The following is an 8,471-nucleotide window of genomic DNA, read 5'->3' on the forward strand; positions in this document are numbered from 1 at the left end:
AGAAGGGTATGTGTCTCTTCAAATGAAGCAGCATTGATAGAATGCTGATACTGTGCTTTATTGGCACTCCCTCATGATCGATATCAAATTTATTCATAAGAAACAACAATATCTTATATAATATCAGCGAATCTCTCTCCATTATCTAGTCAAACATGTAATTTACGCTCTGTCCTTACTTTCTTGTTCATAATCTAGATCATATTTTATAACAGCAAGGTCAAGTTAATGATATTAATGCTTCTTCTAAACAGGGAAAATAGGAACATTATAAGATCAGGATTTTTTTTTAAATTTTTTTTTATTAGGGTATACATTGGCGTCTGATAGATCCTCTTAGTAGTTCATTAACAAGAGAAAATCTACAAGAGGTATCTCTATGCATGGAAGAATGAAAACAAGAAATAAAATTGAAGTCATGGATGTTTAATCGAAAGGAAGGGAGAAAAAAACACGATCAGAAAATGCTACAAGTACTTTAGATTCTTTAACAAAGCTTCTTTCTTCATGAGCACCATCCTGCAGGTTCATTGTTGTTAGTTTCATGTCCAAGAAAAATACATTATCTTCACTAGGAAACCTACAGCGAAAGGATTTGTTTATGTGGCATTTTGAGGAGCGTAAGAGGCCCTTCGCCCTACTGATTCTTTAGCATGCAAATGTGACAGGTTCATCAAAGAAGGGGACACTGCAAGTGTGATTGGTATCTTGAGGAGGCATCACCCATACGACATAATCGATCCACCTCATGGTAAGGTCTCGACTGGGTGTCAATGGACGAGATGCTTGTTTCCGGTGCTTGTCGAGGGCCTCATCCTCATAGGAGATGAAAATCCCGAAGACGAGGTTGTGTACCTGGCATGATGGTGCTGTTGCAGCTTGTCCCTTGATCTCAGTTTGCTGATTGATTGTTTTATCTACTGTTTTTTGTGTACATGCAGGGGTAAAATGGGTTGTACAGGCTATAGTGTAGCTTTATAGTTTGTAGATATCAATGTATAGATTGTACATAGTATATCATAGAATCATAGATTAGATCATATAATCAGATCCAAATAGATGGGAGGAAGCAATAAATGATAGCAGGATGGATGCTGAGTTGCTATTTGGATTTACTTGCCAAGGATTGTGGAATTTTAAGCTACACCAACTTGGACTGATGTATCATTTACCTTACTTTTTATAATAGCCATTAATAATTTTATAAGAGCAAATGACCCAAATGACTTTGAAGAGTTCAGCTATTATGCTTTCGCTTCCATGCTAACATTTTTTTTTCTTTTGATGATGAGATATTCGAATCAACGATCGATTCTGACGCTATTAAGAGTATTTAAAAAATAAATTTTATTCGTTTTTGATAATTTGACTATAAAATGAATAATCTCAAAATGAACATATGAAAATAAATATTTTATTAAAAATAATGATGGAGGCCTTAAAATTCAGATCCCATCTTGTTCTAAATAGTAAAACAAATTTTACTGGATTTTAATTATTTTAGACCATTAAACTTATAAATATATCACATCAATTTTTTAAAATTGTTCATTTTGAGATCGTCGAAAAAAATGAATTTTTTAGATACTTCTAATTACGTAAATTATATCTAAATGAGCTGATTATCGATTTGAATGTTGCATTATTGAAAATAAATAGTTAGTTCAGTGGGTTTCGTATTAATGAAAGTATTGGTGACGTGGCATACAAGAAAATTTCTAGCGTGCACCGATTATGTTGGTGACGTGGCATTCCCAACCAATTAAATAGTTTTTTTTGGATTAATCCGTCACATCATGATTATAAAAAAATATTTTTATTATATTTTTTTTTTTTTCAGAAGAAGAGATATGATTGGCTGGTTATTAATGATATGGTACAAGTATGATACAGTAGATTTCCTCCTGGTGCAATTATCCCTAAACAAAGATTAATGCATCATCAGTTTCAACATCTACCTAGCCGTTGCTTGATTTTCCATTTTGAGTCCTCAACCTAAATTTCTTAATTAGGTCTCTAACCTGTAACATTGGTTAGTATAATTCCCTACCATCAAAAACCTGGTTAGACTATGGCAAACCTGGTTAGATCATGGCAAATATTGATTGGCGTCAACGCGGTTGTTTCGGATAAGTTAGTAGTTAGTGTCTTTAATGACGAGGACTTAAATTGAAATAAATAGTAATAGAGTAGTAATATAAAATTGAGCACCTATGCTTTTAAAAGCACTAAGTCGTTGGTGCTGGTAGGTTTTCGGTCCTTGGATTAAGAGATATGCGGTTATGATGATAGTGATTCTCTAAGGTTGAATGGGTGGTTGATTGAATAGTATGATCTAATAGGTGGAAATTGTAGAAGGAGTAGATGTGACGACGGAAAACTTACAAGCACCAAGTATTTGATGCTTTTATAAGTACCATAGTCAGACTCATATAGAATTATTATTTATAATCTATAAACCTATATTAAGTCCAATACTTTTTGCCACGTGGCATGTTATCTTTCATTCTTATAACCCAACTTAAAATCAAACCACCTTCTTTTTTCTCAACGCCCAACCCTTCACCTCCCCACTCTTCTAATTATATATAAGGTGTAACATTTAATTACATGCACCATATTAATATTCTATCAATGAATGGACTTTATAACTTTAATTCACTCCCTTCTCAATTAATGTTCCATCCCCTCTCTTTTGTAACTTTTTTGTATGCACCATAAAAAATTTTTGCCACGTGACATGTTACCCTTCATTCTCATAACCCAACTTTAAATCAAACCACCTTCTCCTCTTCTCAACGTCTAACCGTTCACTTCCCCACTCCTCTAATTACATGCAAGGTGCAACATTTAATTATATACACCATATTAATATTTTATCAATGAGTGGGTTCTAGCTATAATTTTATTTTTTTAACAGTTGAATTTAGTCATACAAATTGGTTGTCCTTAACATGATATAGCTTCTATATATCAATAAGTTGTGTTGAGCTCTTTTGGGATGGAAGTTTGGCCGAAAGGTGCGACCTTGGCGGCGAAGTTGGAGTGAGCAGAGTCACTCTGACGAAGGTACTTGGAGCCGACTGCATTGGGGCAACACTTCGCTTGTGAGAGATGCGGAGTTGAGTTATGATGGATTGGTGCTACCCACAAATTCTTTGCGACGAGTGAAGCCGGGTGGTTCGGACTTACACTACGCATGGATGAAGTCAGATAACAGCGAGGAGCTCGGAGGCCCAGACTATTGCGGGTCTTGCGAGGGAGGTGCCTGTTGGTGTGGACTCATGGTGGGACGAAAGCCAAGTTCATGTCGGTACCCTGTGAGGATTTCCAAGTCATTCTCAGGATGGAGAAATGGTTAAGGCCTTAGTCGTGTGGCAGACGATGGGGCAATGATTATGAAGAATCAGTTTGCGGTCCGTGGTTGGGGTTGTCGCGGAGTTGGGTATTGCGAATGCCCGAGGAACCTGAGCTGTGCAGAGGTGCTTACGGCTTAGGGTGGGGGAGTACATAAGGTGGAGATGTATTCCTGAATGTGAATCCTCGACGATGGTGCTTCTCGAAAGGATATGGATTGGGCGGTGAAACACTGGGCGAAAGAGTTTACTTCGTGAATGCCGAGTTTGAAGTCTGACGGGTAGTAGTCTTCATTGGGAGTAGCTTCGACCAAAGTTGCGGGAATACCAAAGGGCTACTCGATGGACCAATGCTTCTCTCTTGGTAAAGGAAGATCGATGGGGAGATCGATGACTCTTTGGAGTGTGCCCATGATATGGAAAGAGAAGGCATCTTTGTGCGAGAGTAAGGATTGAGGTTGGAACCTTAACTCGCGGAGTGAGGTGATACGGCTAGCTTCGAGCAGAACGGTGACAGCGTCGGTGGCTCGGGGTAGCATACATGTATCCATTGGATGGATGACATGGGTTCCGCTTGTGGGATTAGTGAAGGTTGTGGCAGAGCCAGCGCTAGCAGAGCGGAATGTGGGGCATTGAGAATGCCGGGGAGATCTGAGTGCGCTTGGTTGTGGGAGCGACTCAGAGTGGGGAAGCATGCTTGGTCATTAAGTGCTCCCATATGCAATGACTCGGTGAAGGAGCTCGTCTATGACAGGAAGTGGGATACAACACATGTGGTAAAAGAGTTCACTTCGTGGAGCTCAAGTTGGAAGTCTAGGTAGACAAATCTATGGTAGTAACAGCTAGGCGTTGGACTAGGTTGTGAAGGGGACCAAGGATTGCGAGAGAGCTTAGCACTTCTCTTAGTGCGAGAAGGCCGGTGTGGAGATCGGTTGCTCTTTACAATGTCCCCACGAGTTGGACGGATGAGGCATCCTTAATCGGGTTGAGAGGTGTGTGGATTCACCCAGGATCATGGTGCTGGTTGAAGGATGGACAGTTCGCAACTGCGGGAAAGGTCGAGGCATCGAAGTTCTGTAAGGGCGGTGCGCGCAGGGTAGCGGCATTGCCGTGGCAACCGGACTTGCGGTTCAGACTAAGCAGAAAGTGAACTGAGTTCCGTTCAGCGATCAATCATGAGGGTGGCTTCCCTAGAGTTGGGACATGGCAAATTGCGAGCGAAAAGAGACAAGGTGTCCGGTAGGCTCGAACTTGGCCGAAGACTTTGATTGCGAATCGAAGTAGAATTCCGCGAGAGCCTAATGGAGAGGGGCTTGAGCGACTTGTGGGACAAAGGCTAAAGGTGCCATGCATCAACAAGTAGTCGAAATGCAAAGCAGTCAAGAGGCATGACAAGAGTCCGTGGTAAAGTTAGTAAAGCAGAAAGTAGTCGAGGCCAGTTAGTCCTGACGAAAGACTTGAAAGCTTGAGGAGACCATGGGGGGAGCTCGACGTTGTGTGATTGTGGAGGCATTGGGGTGACAAAAGTTGTTTGCGGAGAGGGCACGAGTATGGCATGAGTACCCACAAGAGTTGTACCTATAAAATTCAATAAGACAAAAATCTTTAATGCACTGGAAGCGGGAGTTCGAGTGGAGGAACTCGCCGTATATGAGGGCGGGAGTTCGAGTAGAGGAACTCGCCGCAGATGAGATTGGTAGTTCGAGTGGAGGGACTCGCTGTATAAGACTGGGAACATCGGATCGAGGATCTGTCGTAGGTGCCTAGGGAGAGGCATGAAATCTGATGTTATGGTGAGGAACATATGGTTATGAGTGCCCTTCGTGGCATGCGATGTAGCGAAGCCCGGACCTCGACGCCAGAGGCGTGCAGACTAAGTCGCGGGAGTGAAACGCGTGGGAGGCGAGACGCTTGGCTATACTCATATGGGACAAGTTGGGGAAGAACTTGTAATGTCCTTGGGGCTAGTGAGGAAGGCAACAAGGCATTCGGTTATGAAGCACTCTCGAGGAGAGATCGGTTGGCAAGATGGGAGGCACCTAGCTTGGTGGCTAACCTCGGTATTGGGGTTGCTCGTTGGGAACTCGAGGAGTCCGACGAGGGGTTCGATTACAGGCGAAGGGTCGGGTTGTAAGCCTCGCGGAGGAGCAAGCTTAGCAAAATGCTTGGATTGGTATTCCGCTGTTAAGTCTGGGAGACTTGTTCGTGGAGAGGACTCGAGAAGGCTGGCTCGGGTGTGCGACACTTGAGCGCCGCGCGGGGATTTTCAAGGCGAAAAAGCTAACCCCGTGACAAGTGGTATGTTAATATAAATTTTATTAAAATTTTTAAATTTTGCTTCTATTATCTATCCGCTGCATCGCGCGGGTCTCTACGCTAGTCTATATGAAGCCTCAATGTTTTTTGCCAAGTAGCAAGTTATTGTTCATTCTCATAATCCTTCCTTAAATCAAACCATTCATTCTCATAATCCAACATTTTCATATATATATAATAATCTTTTTGGCTTAGTAACTGAAAGTAATTAGTACTTCATACTCATCTTTAAATAAATAAAAAATTCTAAATTAATGCACATTTAATTTGACCGTTTTTCTTTCTAGGAGTGGGATCTTTAAATAAAGTTTTCAATAATACTTTTTTAATTTGGCAGCTCATCCAATAGAAATTAAATATGAGAATTAAATCCTCCATTTATTTTGCATAGATAACTATTAAAAATTTTTTTAATTATGAGTGCACTATATATATCAACTAGAGTAGAATAAAAAATTTGTCAAATTTTTGGTCAATAATACTTTTTTTTTTCTTGCTTTCCCAACATAGTAGATTACCTTATTCTCCTTTTCTTTGTCATGCATTCACAGCCTCCTAGTTTTTTTATTTTTCTTAGCCAATTTGTACCGCTATCCTTCATCAAGAAACTAGATTAATCTGATCAAATTAATATATTCATTTGATTAGAGAAGAAGATAATCAATTAAAGACTTAGTGTAAATTAACCAATTTATTTTTTTTTCCTTTTTTTTCCTTCAGGAAACAAAGACCATATTAATTTTTAATATACTATACCACAAAGATTTGATATGTTCATCCATAGATAATTTATTATCACCCATATATATGATATAGTGCATATTTTTATATAAGCGGAAAATAATTCCTTGTATCATATTTGATACATTTAAATTTCACATACCTTCTACAATTTTTTTGGTTTGATTTTATCATCATTCTTCTATTAATTTGCATATTTCTAGATATTTTTTGTGCTTTTTTATATTTATTGAGTTTTTAACTTTTTTGATTTATTTAAAATATCAAGATGTTAAAATTATTAAGCTTTTTCAACATCAATTTGATAGTTTTGTTATTTTTATTTCATTTTTCTTACAAAAAATAAAACTAGCTTTAGAAAATAGTAACAACATAATATTTATCACCATACTAAATATAAAATTTTATTTGTTAATATATAATAAAAATTATTTGTGAAAATTCTGTGCATCGCACGGATTTACTTACTATCTTATATTATTTTCTCTTTTTAATTTGGGAAAAGATATATACTTATACTCTATATTACAGGAAAGTTCCACCACATCATTAGGTTTGGAGGCGACCCTTATCCTCTCCATTCTCCCATATTCACTTCAAAAAAATTGAAAACATCTGGTCTACAATAATATAATATGCACCAAAATTTTTTCTTAATTTGAAATTAAAATATAATTTAGTAGATATAATCTACACTATATAAAAGAAATAATCAGTCTATGTACCAAATATTATAGAGTTTAAATTTCAAAAATAGTGATATATCAATACGGTGTTTAAGTAATAATATACACCCGGAGCATGGAATGATTCTCTTCCCAACCCATTTCTCATCTATAAACAAGTTGCCTACATCCGATCTATAAATATTACATATACCAACCCTAATTTTGAATAATTAATATTATAAAATTAAAATATAATTTCAATGCGATATATACTCTATAAGAAGCCTCTATATAAAAAATTATTACAGTTTAAATTTTTATATCAGCTTTTTTAAAATAAAGTACACAAAATTTACTTATACACCTGGTGCAACAAATAGTAGCATTTCCTTTAATATAGGTAAAAAATATAGATACCCCTTAACTATAATTTCTAATTTTTTTAATATTAATTTTTATATTTAGTTAAATTAAAATGACCAAAGATAATTATTAAAATTATTAAATCTGGTGAACCTACTAATGAATTTAATAAATTAATAAAATTGTTGGTAAAATTACTTTAATCAAAAAATTAAAAGTTTAGAAAGTCTCTATACATTTTCAACATAAAAAATTTTGATAAAAAAATGTGTAAAAACCCCCTCAACTATTAAACACTTTGAAATAGGCAACTCAAAATTAAGAAATAATATACACCCGGAGTTTAAGAAATAATATATACCAGGAGCACGAAATAATTCTCCTCCCAACCCATTCCTCATCTATAAACAAATTCCCTACACCCGATCTATAAATATTATATACACCAACCCAAATTTTAAATAATTAATATTATAAAATTAAAATATAATTTCAATGCAATCTATACTCTATAAGAAGCCTCTATATAAAAAATTATCAGAGTTTAAATTTTTATATCAGGTTTTTTAAAATAAAATACACAAAATTTACTTATACACCTGATGCAGCAAATAATATCATTTTCGTTAATGTAGGTAAAAAAATATAGATACCCCTTAACTATAATTTTTAATTTTTTAAATTTTAATTTTTATATTTAGTTAAATTAAAATGACCGAAGATAATTAAAATTATTAAATCTTGTGAACCTACTCATGAATTTAATTAATTTTATAAAATTTTTGATAAAATTATTTTAGTCAAAAAATTAAAAGTTTAGAAAGTCTTATACATTTTCACCATAACAAATTTCGAAAAAAAATGTGTAAAAACGCCCTCAACTATTAAAAACTTTGAAATAGACAACTTAAAATTATTTTTTAATTATGATTAATTTTAGTTAATTAAACAAAATATTTATTAAAATTTGTACAAATTAAAATTTTTAAATTTTTTGAAATACTACAAAATATTTATTAAAATTTAT

This window comes from Ananas comosus, linkage group 9 (assembly GCF_001540865.1).
Source record: "Ananas comosus cultivar F153 linkage group 9, ASM154086v1, whole genome shotgun sequence".
NCBI lineage: Eukaryota > Viridiplantae > Streptophyta > Magnoliopsida > Poales > Bromeliaceae > Ananas > Ananas comosus.